Source organism: Colius striatus, chromosome 2 (genome assembly GCF_028858725.1).
Source record: "Colius striatus isolate bColStr4 chromosome 2, bColStr4.1.hap1, whole genome shotgun sequence".
Classification (NCBI taxonomy): domain Eukaryota; kingdom Metazoa; phylum Chordata; class Aves; order Coliiformes; family Coliidae; genus Colius; species Colius striatus.
Window position 1 is genome coordinate 47,648,171 of NC_084760.1, and position 18,691 is coordinate 47,666,861.

General features: G+C 60.5%; 2 protein-coding genes across 12 annotated transcripts in view; both read left to right on the forward strand.

Annotated features, from left to right (window-relative positions):
- Window positions 1-2,293, forward strand: part of DTNB (dystrobrevin beta) — a 227,257-nt gene extending 224,964 nt beyond the window's left edge. For all 9 annotated transcript variants that reach the window (XM_061990290.1, XM_061990286.1, XM_061990291.1 and 6 more), the window contains one exon: window positions 1,915-2,293. The gene's annotated coding sequence lies outside the window, so the exon portion shown is untranslated. The remainder of the gene's footprint in view (window positions 1-1,914) is intronic.
- A 12,332-nt stretch (window positions 2,294-14,625) lies between these two features.
- DNMT3A (DNA methyltransferase 3 alpha) overlaps window positions 14,626-18,691 on the forward strand; it is a 41,138-nt gene continuing 37,072 nt past the window's right edge. For all 3 annotated transcript variants that reach the window (XM_061990301.1, XM_061990304.1, XM_061990302.1), the window contains exon 1: window positions 14,626-14,713. The gene's annotated coding sequence lies outside the window, so the exon portion shown is untranslated. The remainder of the gene's footprint in view (window positions 14,714-18,691) is intronic.

The window sequence follows — 18,691 nt, forward strand, 5'->3', positions numbered from 1 at the left end:
GACAGAGCGGTGAGGGAGGCAGCCCTAGCCCTTGGTGACAATGCCTCAGAGATCCCTATCTCTCTGGTTGAAAGGCTCGTAGGAGGGCATCCTATCAGATTTCCACACTCCCCGAACACTCACTGGGTGTTTGCCACAGTCACAGTGCCCATCTCTCACCATTCCTGGAGGGAACCAGGAGGCATCTGGCAGTAAAAAGTAGCATGGATGCACAGGTAGTGAGCCAAAAAGGGCCTGGGCTGTATGTAATGGGTAACCTTCTGTCTAGGACCTTCTCTTTTACACCATAGGTTGGTTAGCTGTAGAAACCAGGGGGGGGTGGACTAGATGATCTCTAAAGGTCCCTTCCAACCCCTATGATTCTATGATTCTATGAAACCAAACAGCAGAAAGCCTTTTAGGTTTAACTTACCCTTTCAGAGCAGCCCATGGTAGCAGTGGGACAGATGAATTAGTGGTGATGGATCCAAAATGCCATTTTGCATGATAAAACTGCTCCAGTTGTCTTCTAAAGGTAATTTGAAAAGGAGGAATAAAAGGGGGGCAGCGGTTTCCCTTTTACCTCCTGCCACTTTAGTGGTGGATAGAGATAACCTGAAAGTGGCTGGAGAGTTTTTTTCTGGTAGTTTATACATTAGAAATTCAAGTCCTGCCTCATCTGGGAAACAATCTGGTAACTCAAGAAGAAGTGAAATTATACCATCAGGGAGGAAGCTGGCAATGGGGAGCTGTTTCTGCTGCTGTGTGTGGTTTCTTTCTTCATGTCCCTTTAACTCTAATGGCTTTGGAGAAAAAGGTAGCTTTGACCCTGGTCACCCTTTGGCCACTGATGTGGAGATGAGAAGCTCCCCTGTTCCCTGAGAAGCCCGGCAGTCCCTCCAGCACCACTGAGGACCAGTGCTGATGGGCACTAAATTACAGGCTGAAAAAATGAGAGAGAAAATCTACTTTGGGGTTTCTTTATCCTTCAGAAAGAATGGGGGGAAAAAAGCACCATGTTAGTGAAAAAAAAAAAACCCTCTTAAAACTACAGTGGTTCTTCTTCAAGTTCCTGGCACTCCTGATTGTGGTGCTGAGCCCTGCAATGGGTCCTCCTGAACCTTTCTAGCAGGGATGGTGCCCAGCCAAACCGAACTGTTGGCTCTGGCTACCCCTCAGCTCTGGCTGGCCACCGATGATGAGCCTCTGGCATGGGTAGCATGGCCAGGGGCTGCCTCTGAAGAGATCTTGGTTGCTCTGGGAGAAAACATCCAGCACCATCCTCACCTTAGAATGATAGAATCTTAGAATCACAGCATGGTGGGGGTTGGCAGGGCCCTGCAGAGCTCATCCAGGGGGCACAGGAATGCCCTGTGCCCCCTGATCAAGGTGTACTGGCTTTAGCGAAAGATTGGGTTGAATGAGCTCTGGAAGATCCTTCCAACCTACATCAACTGGTGATTCTACAATCTGTGAGTCAACCCTCTCCCCTCCCCTCACACTGCCAAGCCCACCAGTAGCCTATGTCCCTCAGCACCTCAGCTACACAACTTTGCAATAGCTCCAGGGGTGGGGACACCACCTCAGCAGGCTGGGACAGGGGCTGACAACGCTCTCAGGGAAAAAGTTCTTCCTCAGCTCCAATCTAAACCTGCCCTGCTGCAATTTGAGGCTGTTTCCTCTTGTTCTGTCACTTGTTACTTGGGAGCAGAGACCAGCCTCCATCTCCCAGCCACAGCCTCCTGTTGGGGAGTTGCAGAGTGATGATGTCTCCCTCAGGCCCCTCTTGTCCAGGCTGAACACCCCCAGGGCCCTCAGCCCCTCCCCAGCACACTTGTGCTCCAGCCCTTTCCCCAGCTCCGCTGCCCGGCTCTGGACACACTCCGGCCCCTCCATGTCTCTCTTTGCCTGAGTTGTGTGTTTCCAATGATGCAGGCACGGAGGGTGACGCTTACAACCAAGAGTCTCCTCGGCCTTTGGAAGAGGCACGTTCCAGCCGATACATTCACCATCGTGCAACTGTGACCGATCTCCACCACCTGCTGATGAGAGCGGCTTCCTCAGATCCTCCTGAGGGCTTTCCCCAGGGGCCCTCGCCTCTTAGGTCATTGCATGTACTATTTTCCTTCCTGTGTTTACTAACAATAATCAGACGATGCCTCATGAAACTCAGCAATTTATGGGAGATTTAAGAAAAGAAAAGGAAAAAAAAGGAAAGCCAATCCTGCCTGCTCCTGCCAAGTGTGCTGATCCTTTTTGGTTTCCTCCCAAATGGTGTCGTCATCATGTCACACACTGGTTTTTCCCCTTTGACTTCTGCCCCTTGGTGTGCATGAAAAAAATGGGTGTAGAGCCTCCTTGTGCATGGCACGAAAGGGATTGTGCCTTCCCAAAGCCAACCTTGGGGCAGCACCACACTGTCAGTGTCCTGCCAGCTCCGGGTGCGGACAGGGGGATGCATGAGCAGAGCAGCGGCAAGAAGCCACTCGCCACCTTCCTCCTGGCACTCCTGGCTCTGCTGCTCTTCAGACTGTTCAGACTTCTCCCCACTGAAAGGGGGATTCAGGGATGGCCACCTCTGCCTTCGCTTTCAGGACTCAAGTTCAGTTTGGTTGAGAATTGAGAGAAATAGCCAGTTCCCTAGTCTGAGGCCGGCAGCTCACAGCTCTCCTGTCCTCACTGGGCTTTTCTTCTGTAGCAGCTCCAAACCCTTTGTAATCAGCTCCAATCACTAGTGATTTGATTTTTTTTTCCCCCCCTTTAGTGCTTTGGAATGTTATTTTTAGCGGAAGGAGCTGAGTGGCCTAATGCATCTATAAATATTTATCAAGGGTGATGAATGGAAAGGAGTGCTAAACCCTGAAACCAGCCCTCGGCTTTTCTTCCCGTCTGAACCGCTCCGCGGCTTTGGTTCATGGGGGAAAGCGCTCGCCGGGTACCTACAGCCCTCCGGGGAGAGAAAATAAACATCTGCGGTGGCTGCAGATCTCGATGGGTATAAATATTGTGAATGAGCTGTCAGGAAGGAGAGAAAAGTGATGATAACCCAGAGCAGCGTGTTGGCTTCAGCCTGCCAAAGCACCAGCAGCCCCGGCGATGGCGAAGGTTCCATGTGTGTTTGAGGCAGAATTTGCTGAATGAGGACCTCCAGAGGCTTCAGCTGCAGCCATGAGCACATTCAGGAGCCGAAAATAGAGTTGTTATGCCAATGGTTGTGCTCAGGGAGTTCCTAGGATAGAGAAGGCTGTTGGCAGTGGGAGTGTCATGGCTGCGCAGGCACCAGGAGCTTCCTCCTGCTGAGGGAGCAGCAGGAGCGTTTGTGTTGCGCCGGTGGGATCTCCTGGCAGCTCATGCGGGTGTCAGCCTGGGGGTTTCCAGCCAGACCCCATCCATGGGGCACTGGGCACTGGAAAGATCTCCACCACGAGACCAGTGACAGGGACAGTGACGGGTCATAGAATCACTGGAATGGTGAGGGCTGCAAGGGCCCTCTGGAGCCCATCCAGCCCAACCTCCTGCTATAGCAGGTTCACCTCAATCAGGAACATGTCCAGGTGGGTTTGGAAACGTCCCAAGAAGAGTGGCAGGGACAGTGACAGCTGAGGAGCTGCAGTGACCAGACTTCTTTCAGAAACCTCAGCAGGCTCCGTCCGCAGTGTCGTCGGTGTATGTCACGCGTGACCCTGCGTGCTGGGGCTCTGCATTACTTCACCCACGGTGACATTGATTTGAGCCAGCAAAGCCTTTTGGCAAATGCTTTGTATTATTGCATGGTTGCACGGCTGGTGCTGGCTGCTGCCAGGGGAACGGCCTTCTCCCAGGAGCACTGGGCCACCACTGGCAGCACTGGGAGCAGTGGGGAGCTGCTATCAAGGCCCACACCTCAAGTCACCAAGGCTCGAGCTCAGTGGCATTCAGAGGTGCCGAGAGCAATGCCACTGGGTTCTTGCGGTGCTCGGGAATGCTGGGGGGACACTGAGGAGACCGTGGTCAGCAGGCTCTGCGCAGGCTGTCACCACATGTCACCCAAGGGTGTCCTTTAGGTCAGTCACCGCTGGTCCTCAGTTCCAATCGGTGCAGGTGGTCCTGGAGCCCTGGGTCTGCCCTCGCTGTGCTGCTGTCCTAAGAACCAGCATAGGCTCAGAGCAGGGCTCTGACTGGGCAAGGAGACTGGGAAAGCCTAGGAACAAGCACAGGGACAAGCACAATGCTCAGATCTGTGCTGTGCCATAGGCATCAAGGGGGCTTCTGCGCCAAGCAGGATTTTGTCTCCCAGTAATGCCAGGCACCTCTGCTGGCAATACACTGGGGCATCGTGTAGGGGATCCCTCTCAGCATCCCAGCCAGCTTGTAGGCTTTGAAACCTGCCAAGGAACTCTTGTTTGCCTTTGGAATAATCGCCTTAACCGACCCCCGTCCCCCCAGGGAGGAGAAGTTCAGTCTGAGCTTTGTCCTGCTCCTGCATTACTGTACCCTGGCCCCAGTGTGAGGTACTTGCAGCCCTCCCAGCCACTTGCCCTTGCTCAGTGCCCAGGATGCAGTGTCCCAGACGTCATTTTTTGTCAGGAGCCAGTAATGGGAGTCACCAGCAGGGAATGGGGCCAGACCTGGAGCCCAGGGAAGACAGCGTGGCTCCATGCAGAGTCCAGTGAGCAGGGTTCTGCCAGAGCAGGCAGGACAGGGACCACAGCATCAGGCATTGCTGCAGAGTCCTGGGGCAGTGCGCTGAGATAGCCCTTGGGGGAATCGTTGCCCCATCTGTGCCATAACTCCCTTGCCTCGTTTTGCATATGTGTGCTCCCCGAGCCCTAGCTGTGCCCACGGTGTCCCCAGCAGCAGAGCCGGGGGTGTTCGGAGACCGTGCTGAGGTTTGGTGCCACTCCCCACTCCTGGCACGGCGTGAGCATGGCCACAGGCACAGGGAGAGCAGGAGCGGTTGGCAAACGTGATGCCGTAAGCGTGGAGAACGCCTCTCACAGAGACCTGTAAACGGGAAGCCATGTTGTGTCATCTGCCAAACACCAAATAAATGCATCTCATCCCTCAGGGCTGCCTTGTCCCTTCACCGTGCGAACAAAGCAGAGACATCAATGAAAAAAAGGGAGAAGACGAGGGGTTTGTAATAGGAAAGAGGAGCACACAGCGTGAGAGCAGCTGCCGGCAGGTTGTCACGGGCTCGCGCAGCACGGCAGAGCCCAGAGATTACTCGCATTGGTCATGGCCGCGGGTCGCTGGGAGCAGACAGAACTGCCTGTGTTCAGGCCACGTCTGTGCCGCAGGCCCGGCTGCCTCCCACCCCACCACGTGTTGGTCCTGCCCCCTCCACTGCAAACCCCGGACCGGGAGGTACATCTGGGCCAGGGCCAGGCCAGGAGGGCAGCACCTGGGCACCCGCACCCACCCCCCCTCGTGGCGTTTGCGTGGGGGAGCAGGTGCCCGACCAGCAGCAAACCCCTGCAACATGGAGCCGTTGTCACCGCTGCCCCTTCCCAGACGTGGAGCCAGTGATGGAGGGAAGCTTGTGCCCCGTCCAGCCCCAGTGCCCTGGGTTGGCAGTGGCTGGTAGCCCAAATGGCTCTCCCACAGGTGTTCCCACTGTCTCGTGCCTGTGCCCAGGCCCTGCCGAGGTGTCCCCAGCACCAGCAGAGCAGCGGCAGAGGTGGAGGTCAGGCTCCACTTGCCCAAAGGAAACTCTACCCCCCGGAATCTGCAGCTTCCCGGGCACAGATGCATCCCCTCCACTTCCCAGCCCCGATTTGGTACGGCGGTGCATGGAGCTCATTTGTTTTAGGGATTAGATGCCTTGGTGGGAAAGAAATGGATCTTTCCCATAGCTGGGGGCAGGTCCCGGCTGCTGTCTGGGGCAGCTTTGTGCTCCTCTCAGCCCAGGATGGCACGGGCATGGCTGGTGCTGCTAGGCACCCTTCCCATCCTAGATATATGTTCAGGGAGGGAGCAGCAGGTGCTCTACCCCCCAACACCATTAGCAGCACCCAGGACCACCTGGGGAACAAAACAGTTTGTGGTGCCAGTGCTACCTATGTTCTTTCCACCAGCCCCAACTGTTCCCCACATCTCTCCTCAGTGGGGGCCTTGGAGTCAGCAACCTCATTGCCCTAAACAACCACATGTCATTGCCCATAGCTGCCCCCCCAGGGGCAGCAGCTGCATTCCCACTCCCAACAGCACTTTCCAGACCCAAAGAGCACCAGAGCACATGGGACATTGTCCTGTGTATGGGGAGGAATTTTTGCCTCGTTTCCCCCTTTTATCCCCAGATACTTGCCCATCCACACCCTACCAGCCATCCCTTGGGGACAGCAAGCCACCGTGTCAGTCCATCCCCAGCGCTCTTGACAGCTGCTGGCTGGTGGGAACAAAGTGGAGGGACCCATTGGCAATGGCCGTGTGTGCAGCAGCACCCAAGTCCCAGCAGTGGCCAGATTTAGAATCATGGAATTATTTCCATTGGAAAAGACACTTAAGCTGGAGTCCAACCACTCAACTCACACTGCCAAACCCATCACTAACCCTTGTCCCTCAGTACCTCAGCTACACTGCCCGGCTCTGGACACGCTGCGGCCCCTCAGTGTCCCTCTGGCAGTGAGGGGCCCAACACTGAACACAGCACTCGAGCTGCGGCCTCACCAGGGCCCAGCACAGGGGACGGCCACTGCCCTGGGCCTGCTGCCACACCACTGCTCATACAAGCCAGGGTGCCACTGGCCTTCTTGCCCACCTGGGCATGCTGCTGCCTCATCTTCAGCCGCTGGCACCAACCTCCCAGGCCTTTTCCCTGTGGGCAGCTTTCCAGCCCCTCTGCCCCAGCCTGGAGCGTTTCCTAGGGTTGCTGTGGTACAAAGGCAAGACCCAGCCCTTGGCCTTGTTAAATCTCATCCCATTGCCCTTGGCCCATCACTCCAGCCTGGCCAGGGCCCTCTGAGGAGCCTTCCTGCCCTCATACACATCTACGCTCCTGCACAGCTTCGTGTCATCTGCAAACTGGATGTGGTTCCTCTTGATACGTCCATCCAAGCCATGGGCCACCAGTTAATCCAATTGCCCCCAGACCCAGGATGGAGGGGATCAGCTCCTACTCAGCACCAGGCAGCACGTGGGCTCAGCCCCATGGAGCCCCTTGAGGACCCCTTGTGCCCCAGGGAGACCCCAGAGACCCATGAGCCCACAGCCAGGCTGACTTAGGTGCCCCTTGCCAGGCTCTCCCCAGTCGGCACCAGGAAAAGCCCCAGCCTGCCACCCATAGTACCCACCACTGCTGCCACACTCCAGCATAGCGGCACAGCCCATGGGACCTCCCCAGCAATGCCCTGTGTCCCACATGGTGCTCACAGATAGCCAACGCCAGGCCAGGACTGGGGTCCATGCACCCATCTCCATGCCTAGGACCTCTTCTGGGCCCTGCTCAGGGGGCAATGGGACATGCAGTGCCCTCCTCTCCATGGGGCCCATGTGGTGGGCAGGCGGTCATGTGAGTGCTGGTGCTGGGGGCTGCTGCCCCAATGTAGCGAGCGGGGCAAGGCCAGCTCTGGCCCCACAGACTCCCACAGCTGCCTCCCCCGGGCAGTCCTCAGTGTGGACCCCCCAGACATAGGGCAGGGTTGGGGGTACTCAGCCTCCTCTCACACTGGGTCAGGGGCCCTGTGTCCACTCCTGACCCCAGATCCAGGGCTGCTCCACTTTTGCACCATTTAACAGCCTCTCCGGGCCACAGCAGCCACTCAGCCCCCATTCATCACTGGGGACGCAATTCCGTTGCTCTGCTCCAAGCCGTTGATGTGACCTGCGCCCTTCCCCTGCCCTTCCTCCCCTGCTCTCCTCCCCACTCCACACTCCCACCCATGACTTAAGGAGGAGCAAGGGGAAAGCCAAGCACCAGTTATCAGTAAGCAATCCTTGGGCAAACACAGTGCCAGAGGCGGGACAGTGTGGCTGCAGCCGCAGGTGCCGGTGAGCTTGGCAGGGTGCGTATCCCAGCCCTTCCGTGGGCTCCCGGTGCACTCCGCAGCACTTACCTGTGGCACACGGACATGGCACACAGACGTACACCCCAATGTGTGTATCCCCTGTGGAGGGGCCACTGCTGTGTGCTCCCAGTGCTACCGGTGCCCCCAGATCCTCTGCAACTCCTATGTCCAACACCTGCTGCCCTAGTGGGGACTGGGACATGCTGAGGGGTGGCACAAAATCCAGTGGCACATTGAGACGTGATGCAGGGGACATGGCGTCACTGCAGCCACAAAGGATGTCTCCAAGCCCCTTCCAGCATCCCTCTCCCACGAACAATGCTGGGTCAGGGGCAACCATGCAAGGGGCCAGGGCATGCATCGTCCATCCCAGCCACTCCTGGCCATGCTCTGGGATGTTGGCATCATCAGTCATTTCTGCAGGCTTGTGCAAAAATTTGGTGGCCATTACAGAGTGAGGAGCCATTGGTCCTGGAAAGGTCAGGACAAGTCCTTCTGGTCATGGTGGCATTACACCTGCATCCCTCGGAGTCCCTTGGGGTCCCTCTGGACATGATGGCATCACATTTGTGTCCTTTGGGGTCCCTTAGTGTCCCTCAGTGTCCCTCTGGCCATGGCAGCAACATGCCTGCATCTCTACAGTTGTTAGGGGGACTGGATTCATGGGGTGGGCCCCATCCCCAGTGTGAGGCTCTTGGGCTTTGCTTAGCATGAGAGTGCTGGGCACGATCAGAGGGACTCCAAAACAGGGCAAATACCCCCACGGTGGGGGCGGGGGGACCTGTGGGGCACAGGCAACAACAGGAGGCACCACCAGCATAGTGGCTGGGCTGGTGGAGCTCCACTGCAGCGGCTCTGCCTCATCCCAGGGGCATCTCCCCACCAACACTCCTCGCAGCACATCACTCACTGCACCCTACCAGTAGCTCACCAGAGGGTCTGGCAATAGTGCCCATGGGAGGGATGCACCCAGCCCTGGGACGTGGTACCACTGCTCCTCTCGGTGATGAAGCCAAGCTGCCAGAGTGGGTGGCTGCTCAGTGTGGGGGTACCCCGTGCACCCTCATCTCACCTCTATGGCAGCTTCAGGATGGGCAGCCAGTGCCCTGTGTGGCAAATAAGCTGGGAAAGCAGAGGGACTGGTAGCAGATCAGAGCCCAGCCGGCCCCTGCACTGACTAAGGGATGGGAGATTTATGGCTGGTGGGAAACACCATGCTGGGAGCTGTTGCCCTCCCCCAGCCTCTGACCTCCCTGTCATGCAGAGATTTAAGCTGAGGGTAATTGCACCTATTAGCGAAAAACGGAGCTGCCTGGTGGAGGTGTGGCTGTGGGACCTGGGGCTGTTGAGCCTGGAGAAGAAGGCTGAGGAAGGATCTCATTAACACTTACAAGTCAAGACAAGGTGGATATGGAGAGGATGGAGTGATAGTTTTTTCTGTGGTGGCCAGTGCCAGGAGAAGGGGTAAGGGGCACAAGCTGGAACCCAGCAAGTGCCAGTGGCACAGGAGGAGAAACTTGTTTGGTGTTGAGGTGAGGGAGCCCTGGCCCAGGCTGCCCAGGGAGGGTGTGAAGGCTCCTTCTCAGGAGGTTTCCAAATCCACCTGGACATATTTCTGTGCCCCCTGATCAAGGGGAACCTGCTTGAATAGGGGGTTGGGCTGGATGAGCTCTGCAGCACCCTTCCCACACCTACCATTCTATGATTCCGTGATTCTTGAGTCCAAGGTTGGTTACAAGGTTTGCAAGCTGGCTGGCAAAGCCGAATGCCAGTGGCTGAGTGGTTCCAAGGGCCATGGGTGCCTCTTGGCATGGCAAAGGGCACAGCCTGGGCCATCCCAGCCACAAGGCCAGCTGGGCATGCAAAGGATCATTGAGGGTTTATGCAAATTCCCTGGGGGTATGGAGTGTGGAGGGGCAGGGAGCTGCCAGAAGCGCCAAGGGGCAGGATGGCCACTGCATCAGAGCAGAGAGATGCCAGAACCTGGCACAGAAGTATGGACAGTCTGTGGCTATCCTCCTCCTCCTCTTTTGCTGAGCCACTCACCACTCCCTCACCAGAGCGGCAGAGGCTACCAGCCGCGTGTCTCTGCCAGCAGTAGGACTCTCTGCTGGGATTTCACCAGTTCTCCATGCACTTACATTCCCAGTGCCATCCCCTCACTGTTGCCCAGTTTCCAGCACCCCCGTTCCATTTTCCCTCCCTCTCTCACTGGCAAATGCTGCTTCCCCTATACTGAGGCTGCCCCACTGCCAAAACCACCTTCCTCCCCACCAGTGAACCTACTGTTTTTTGGCAGCTGGGCCAGGCCTTTGGTGAGTGATGGTGCCTGTGTGGCAATGAGAGGGCGAGTGTGCCGCAGCCACGCTGTCAGACCTGTGCCAGAGGTGCCGTGCTAAGGTGCCCATCGCCGGAGCTTTCCCTTTGCTGAGAACGGTGCTCAGCAAACGCAGAAGTGGTGGCAGAGCCGCCAGTGATGCCTCACCGGAGAGGAGCATTGGCACACAGCACGCAGCAGCTGAGCAGCACAGTGCGGCAATAAGGGCAAAGCCTCACAACAGCGAGAGGCTGTCAGTGACACCTACACACAGTGATACCTACACACAGTGGTCCCTACACCAGCCATACCTACATACATATCCTGCACCCTGATGCACCCACCAGCAGGTCTCCCTACGGTGTCAGTGCTGTGTCAGGTCTCTGTGCCGGGGCTGCTTGTGCCCCGTGCCATCGGCAGCGCTGCCGGTTGAAGTGGTGTGGGCAGCACGTGCTGCAAGGGAGCAGAGCGTGCCCAGGCTGCAGCCGGGCTGGCTGCCGGCCAGTGCCACCGGCATAGTCACTCGCGGTGCTGTGGCACGAGGCACAGGGAGGTGCGGGTGCCAGCGTGGCTGTGCCAGGTGTGAGGGTGGGGGTGCTGGCAGCACTGCCATTAGGCTGCAGCTTCGGGTTATGGAAAACACTGCAGCCACACCAGCTTGGAGAACGAAGGCTCCACAGCTCAACAGCAGCATGTCAGAGGAGAGCTGCCAGAAGGGAGTGATGGCAGCTGCTGGCACCACAGCATGTGCTTGCTCCAGCACAATCCGTGTGGGGCAGTGCTGACACAGTGGGGCAGCCCATAGCACAGTGGGCAATGGGAGAAATGGGTTTGATGGAGCTGAGTTGTGGCGGCATTCAACGGGAGTGTGCAGGGAGAGCACGGTGAGGCTTGGTACCTGTGCCCTGGGGTAAAGGAAGCCAAGGATCCTGGCAGAGCAAGCTGGAGCTGCTCACTCCAGGCATTCCTCATGCCATAGAATGAGAGAATCAGAGAATCAGAGAATCATTACAGTTGGAAAAGACCTTTAAGCTCCTCCCCTCATACTGCCAAGTCCACCACTGACCCATGTCCCTCAGCACCTCAGCTGCACAGCTTTGCAATAGCTCCAGGGATGGGGACTCTACCAGCTCCCTGGGCAGCCTGGGACAGGGGCTGACAACCCTCTCAGGGAAAAAGTTCTTCCCAATCTCCAATCCAAACCTCCCCTGGGGCAACTTGAGGCCATTTCCTCTTGTCCTATCAGTCATTACTTGAGAGAAGAGACCAATTCCCATCTCACTACAGCCTCCTGTCAGGGAGTTGCAGAGAGTGGTGCTGTCTCCCCTCAGGCTCCTGTTGTCCAGGCTGAACACCCCCAGGGCCCTCAGCCCCTCCCCAGCACACTTGTGCTCCAGCCCCTTCCCCAGCTCCGCTGCCCGGCTCTGGACACGCTGCGGCCCCTCAGTGTCCCTCTGGCAGTGAGGGGCCCAACACTGAACACAGCACTCGAGCTGCGGCCTCACCAGGGCCCAGCACAGGGGACGGCCACTGCCCTGGGCCTGCTGCCACACCACTGCTGATACAAGCCAGGGTGCCACTGCCCTTCTTGCCCACCTGGGCACACTGCTGCCTCATCTTCAGCTGCTGGCACCAACCCCCCAGGCCCTTTCCCTGTGGGCAGCTTTCCAGCCCCTCTGCCCCAGCCTGGAGCGTTGCCTGGGGTTGCTGTGGCCCAAGGGCAGGACCAAGTGCCCATGGCACCCCAGCCCAACTCTGGCAGCAGCACCACAGGGCAATCCCAACACAGCACCAGGGCCATGCTATGGTTGATGCAGCCATTCACAGTCACTGCTGCTGCCAGCCCTGCAGGGTTTGGTGGGGCTGATCCCAGTCCCAGTCTGGTGAGCACCCAAGAACTGGCTCAAACACACAAGCCAGTTCTGCTGCTGTGAGCACCACAATGCCACTACCAGCTCTGCGCAGGGAGATGCCTGAAGAAGAGGATGGTTCACTGGGCTTGGCCATGGCATTGGGCCGGTGGGCACCTGCAGCCTGCAACACTGGCACCCGCACAAAGGCTCCTGCCAGAGAGCAGAGAGAGCAGGAGGGAGGAAGGAGGAACAGCCTTCCCCTGCAGCAGTGGAGGAGACGGCCTATTAAGCCAGGGGAATGTAACATTAATTATGATTATTAATTAATGCCTTATTTTACAGTGCCCCCGTGTGCACCCAGCACCTTCCAGCACTGAAGGCAAGCGGAGGCCCCACCGGGAAGGGCTCCTCATGGGACTTGGCAGTGGCACGGCCTGGGGCAGGAGCAGGGCCGCATCAGCACAGCCCAGCATGCCTGTGACAGGGGCTGTGGCCACCTGTCTGCCGCCCTGGGCACCCAGGAGCTCCCTGGGGTAGACTGGTGCCCCCTGAGCTCACCCTGGCTTTCCTGGCTTCAGCGTGCAGCCCCACCCAGTGTGGGCACAGCAGTGCCTGGCTCTTAGCACCCTCCAGCATGTTTACACATCACAAGACTCGTCCGAAATGCCACGTCTTTTGGGTTCCCCTCTGCTTTTGGAGGCTTTGAGGCATATGGGCACCCATTGCCAGGCTCTGACCCTTTTGTGGCACTGGCATGCAAATGCTGGGAAGGGGAAGGTGTGCCAAGGACACTCCAGTCCCCACTTGGCCTCAGGATCAGTGGGTCACCATTCAGCCCCCCCCCCAGCATGGAACTGGTGTGAGCTGTGTGGCACAGGGGTGCCCAGCAAGCAGAAGCTCCTGGAGACATCCTGGCAGTGCCTGGCAGTTCAGGTCACAGCCTCTGTGGCCACTGAGGGCACATAGGCACAGGGAGAAGGGAGGAAGCATGGGATGGGGCCAGGGGTGCCCTCGGCTCGGCTGGGCAGAGGAGAGGGAGTGCAGCAAGGGTTCGCACCATGGGGCACTGTTGTGCATTGCTGTAGGGTGGTTCTGTGCCTGAGCATTGCAGAATGCACAGTGCCAACCATAGCACAGGTTCCCAGAGCATGTCATGGGACAGCTCAGTGCTGCATGGCACTGCATGGCACAGCTTGGTACCATATGGCACAGGTGTGCACTGCATAGCACAGCTCACTACTGCACAGCACAGCTCATCACTGCCCAGCATGGCTTGCTTCAGCATGGCAGTGCACAGGTGGACATAGTTTCCATCCTTAGGCCCAGCTCAGCACAGCATGGCTTGGTACAGCACAGTTTGGTACAGTATGGCTCAGCATGATAGTGCACAGCTTGGCACAGTTAGGCACCATATGGCACAACTCAGGATGGCTCAGAGCTGTATGGCATGACACAATGCTGTGCTGTACTGCATGGCACAGCACTGCTTGGCCCAGCTTGGCACTGCCCTGTATAGCAGTGCCTGGCACTGCTTGGCATGGCACTGCTCCAGCTGACACTGCATGCTACTGCATGGACCTGTGTGAACCGATCTGGCATGAAACCACTTGGCCTGGCAGAAGTCTTTATAGTCTGACATTACATGGCACAACTCAGCCTGGTACACATAGCTCAGCGCAGCACGTGTGGCACTGCATGGCACACCTGGGGTTGTGAATGGCCTCAGCTGGGCATGGCACTGCTCGGCTCAACATTGCATGGCCTGGCACTGCGGGGCGTGGGTTGGTATTGCCTGGCTTGACATGCCACTGCTCAGCATGGCCTGGCACAGCTCGAATCTCACCCATCTCAGGGAGGTTTGGGCCCACTGATTGGCACAGTGCAGTGTACCTCAGCTCAGTCTGGCATGGCTTGGCCCTGAGTGGGTTGGCACACCATGGCCTGGCCTGGCTCAGCAGCACATGGTCAGCACTGGCCTGGCTCAGCCGGGCACTGCCTCAGCCCAGATCAGTTTGGCACAGCTTGGCCCGGTCCAGCCCAGTATGGCTTGACACCGCACAGCCCTTGGCTGTGCCTGGCTTGGCTTGACACGGTACAGCTCAGCACAGCACAGCTTGTCACAGCACAACACAGCACAGATTGGCACAATACGGTTTGGCACGGTATGGCTCGGCACGACTCAGCTTGGCACGGCACAGCGCAGCTTGGCACAGCACGTCTTGGCACAGCACGGCTTGGCACAGTACATGTCGGCTTGGCACGGCACGGCTTGGCACGGCTCGAGAGGGCCGAAGGCTGCCCGTCCTGCCCCAGCAGCGCCCGTCCTGCCGCCGCCGCCGCTGCCGTGTCCCGGCGCGGCCCGGCCCGGCCCGGCCCGGCGGGGCTGTGCTGCGCTGAGCGCGCCCGGCGGGCGCTAGGACCGCGCGGCGGGCGGGCGGGCGGGCGGCTCGGTGCTGCAGTGGAGGCGGCGGCGCTGCGGGAGGAGGCCTCGCCGGGCAGCGCAGCGGCGGCGGCGGCTCGGCACGGCTCGGCACGGCTGGCACGGCTCGGCACGGCGCGCCGGGCCCGCACCGGCCCAGGTAACGGCCCCGCGACGGCGCGGACATAGTTGGCCCCCGCGGACCCCCGGGACGGGGCGCCCCGGACTCGGCACCCCTGGGCCTCGGCTCGGAGAGACTCGGCTCGGTTCGGCACCGCTCGGCTCGGTTCGGTATCGCTCGTGATCGGTTCGGCACCGCTCGGTTCGATTCGGTTCAGTTCGCTGCTGTTCGGTTCGGTTCGGCTCGTCGCGGCCCGGCCCGCAGAGTCTGGTGGGCGGCCCGCAGCCCTCGTCCGCTTCGGTCCGTGCGTCCCCTCACGCCCGGTCACCCGCTCCCCACGGCCCGGGGGCATCGCGGCGGCGGGCGGGGGTTGCGGCGAGGCCGGGCCGGGCCGGGGGACGCAACGCCGAGCAGGAAAACATGGCAGCGGCCGGGCCGCCACCCGCCGGGCTGAGCCCGCCTCGGCCCCCCCCGGCCGCCGCCGCCGCCGCCCCAGCTCCCGGCCCGACCCCGCTTGGCGGGCAGAGGGTGACGGCGGCGCGGCCCGGCCCGGCGGGCCCGGCCCCCGCCGTGTCCTTGAGCGCCGCGCCGGGCGGCTGAAGGGCAGCGCGGGGCCCCGGCCCGCTCCCGCTGCGGGGCCGCCCGGGGGCTGTCACCGCCCGCTGCCCCGGCCCGGCGCCCGGCACTGCGGAACCCTAGGGCAGGACCCCCGCCGGGGCTGCCCGGGGGGTGCCCGTGCGCGCCTGGTGCGGGGTCGGTGTCCGCAGCCCCCGGGCCGGTGCTGCCCTCCCTCGGGCAGCCGCCGCAGAGCCGCCCCGGGGGCGGGGGGGGCCCGGGCCGGCTGCCGCCTGTCGAAAGTTTTCTTTTTTACAGCCAATAATACCCCCCCCGCCTCTCCTCCCCCCCCCCCCGCTTTCCCCGGCGGCGACCAGAAGCGCTGCAGCCGCAGGCGGGGAAGGGGGCGCGGGGCACAGGCCCGCCACGGCACGGCTGCCAGCTCTCAGCCCCGCCGGCCGCCCACTCCCGGCCCGCAGCCCCTCTCTCGTTTATTCTGCCTCCCCCTCCCGCTTTTCGGCGTGTTCGTGTGCGCGAACCTGTGGGCAAATGAAATTTTCCTCTTCACTCAGTTCCTCTTTCTTTATTTCTTCCCTTTGTGTGACGTAGACGGTGTCACCACGGGATTGGCGTTCGGGACTCGTGGCGTTTGCTGCACCGAGCGCGCTGTGGCAGGCACCCGTAGGCTGCCTAGCTGTGCCATGCTGGGACAGGGACACCCGCCTGGGGACACCCACATGGACTGAGACAGGCACCCGGAGCAGTCCCCAGCGAATCTCTCATAGCCTGAGGGCAGTGGATGTTGTCGTTCATTCCCTGGTGGCTGCTCCTGGCAGCTCCCGTGCCCGCACTGGCCTTTGCATGCTGACTCAGCTTGAAACTTCCTCGCAGGAGCCTCTTCTCGTGAAATGCAGTGCCCACCATCTCTTGAGGAAAGGCAGGATGCCGGTGCCTGCACAGCAGTGGCTCAGCAAGGCCACAGCTCAGGCCTTCACCTGGCTGCCCGCACAACCGCCAAGCTGCCGGGCACAGGCAATAGCCATACTTGAGATCCACCGGTGGTGCCACCAGCACAGCCACTCGGGGACCTTCAGGTGGTGGTTTTCATGCAGGTATTTTTAAGACTGCACATCTGCACAGCCCTGTTTCCCACGGGCACTGTCCGCGCCAGGTGGGCCAGGCCATGCTGTAGTGAGTGTGTGGCACTGTGCAGCACCCAGAGGGAAGGCACATGGGCTTGCCAGGTAGCTGCTGGCACATGTGTATGTGTGCCCAGGACACGCATGTGCATGTGCCACATGGCCTGGTGGCTCTGGCTCCATGGGAGGAGCCAGCAGTGTTAGGGCATGCGGTTCTGCGAGGCCAGAGGTGTCGACAGTTTGTTCATGGACCCGCGTGCCCTCGAGGCCAAGGGTTGGTTTGGATGTTTGATGCCATCTGAGCTCTTGCGGGAGCTGCTGCTGCAGCACGGGGCAGGGACTCACGGTGCCAAACTCGCCAGAGCTGGCAGCTGGAGCCAGGAGCTGCCGTCCCACTTCCCCACCACACTGCTGCCGCAGGGCTCGGCACGCGCGGGAACGTGCCGCCGCCGCTTGGGCCTGTTCCCGCGGTTAACCGCCCTTCCCAGTTCAAACCCATACCTGGTTACCGGTTTGGAGCGCAGTTCCAGGCCCTGCTTCTTGCCAGCTGGAGGGTTCCCGTGGTACCCGGGTCTCTGCCCATATTGCTGCTCGCTTGCCGTGCTCACGTCATCTTCTGGCCCTTTTTTTCCCCTCGATGAGCTGCGAGCGTCGAACCGCGGCTCCTTCCTGAGCCCCACCAGGGCTGCACCTGCAGAGTGGCCCCGTGTGCCAGTGCCAGTGTCTGCACAGTGGCGCGAGGGCAGCGTTGTCCAATCCCTGCCCTCAGGAGGGTTTTAGTTTGCTCGTGAGGTAGCTGAGCTGCACAGGGCAGCACGGTGCCCCCCAGGGTAGCAGGGCTGTGCATTCCTCCTCAGGGTGCAGTGCAGGGCCAGACATCATTCCTTGGTGTGCAGTGTAGGGCCATGCATCACCCCCTGGAGCACAGCATGGGGCTGTGCATCACTCCCCAGGGTGCAGGACCATGCATCACCCTTCAGGGTACAGCATGGGGTCATACATTGCTCCCCGAGGTGCAGGGAGCCATGCATGGCTCCTCAGGGTGCAGCACAGGGTTGTGCATCAGTCCCTGGGGTGTAGGGCCATCCATCACTCCCTGGGGTGCCATGTGCGGCCAGTTCAGTGGTGCGAACCAGCCTGGAGTGCCCCTCTCTGCCCAGGGCCTGTTTTGGGGAGCAGAGGGCTCCTGCTGTGAGCACGCCGTGGCCATCAGTGCTGCCTTGGCCCCTCCAAAGCCCCGTGGGGCCTGGCAGCAGGTTGTGGGAGGCTGCGGCTGGGGCAGGAGCTGCGGCACGAGCAGTGGCACGTGTGGCCGGCTGGGCGGCCGCTTCCCTGCCCGCTACGTGCACCGCGGAGCAGCCTGGCCAAATATTTTGCTCGTAAGTGATAATTAGGGGGGATGAGGTCGAGGCTTTGCCTGCCGTGGTGGTTTTTCGGCGCAACCATCTGTCAGAGGCAGTCGCAGGGAAGCTGCCGCCTCTCGGCTCCCCGGGGGGACACACAGCCCATCCCTGGTTGCCTCTGCCAGCGGCACCCACGGCGCGGGGGGCGGGGGTGGGGGGGAGCACCTCGCCGTGAGTCAGGGGAGCGGGGCGCAGGGGGTGGGGGTGACTCACGGCCGCCAGCTCCCATCCCCTCTGAGTCAATCCTGAACTTCTTCCCCGGCGCTGGGGAGGAGGAGGAGGGAGGAGGAGGAGGAGGAAGAGGAGGAGGAGCTGCCCCGGGGGTGGCGGTGACTCAAAGTGACAACAACAATAATAATGCGCTGCGGCACTTGTCACGGGAGAGAGGCGTTTGGACGGGGTCCCTCGTGTGCCGGCAGCCGTGGGGACGCACGAGGGGCCCCGTCCGAACGCGGTGGGTGTCAGCGCGGGGGAGTGGGGGCACACACGCCGCACGCGAGGTCGCGTTAGGACAGGAGCGGGGGTAGGGGGGCTGCGGTGACGGTCTCACCCGCCACCGGCGCGGGGAGCGGGGGGAGCTGTCGGGGACCCCACTCGCCATCACCTAAAATGGCCGTTTGGGTTTCCGCAGGTTCGCGGCTGCGTCGCGGCGGCTGCGGGCGCCGGCCGGGGCCCGAAATATAAAAAGAAAAGGCGGTTTTTTGGGGTGGGTTTTGGGCTTTTTTTTTTTGGTGTCAGCGGTGTGTGTCTCATCCCTCCGTCCGTCCGCCCGTCCGTCCGTCCGTCGCAGGTAACCTACTTTGCAACGCCTCTGCCGCGCCGCGAGCGTGACTCGCCGGGGCCCCGCCGTGCGGGAGCGGCGCGGCGCGGGCTGGGGCTGCCGGTTCCCCCGCTCCCCGTCAGCCCCGAAGGTCAACCCC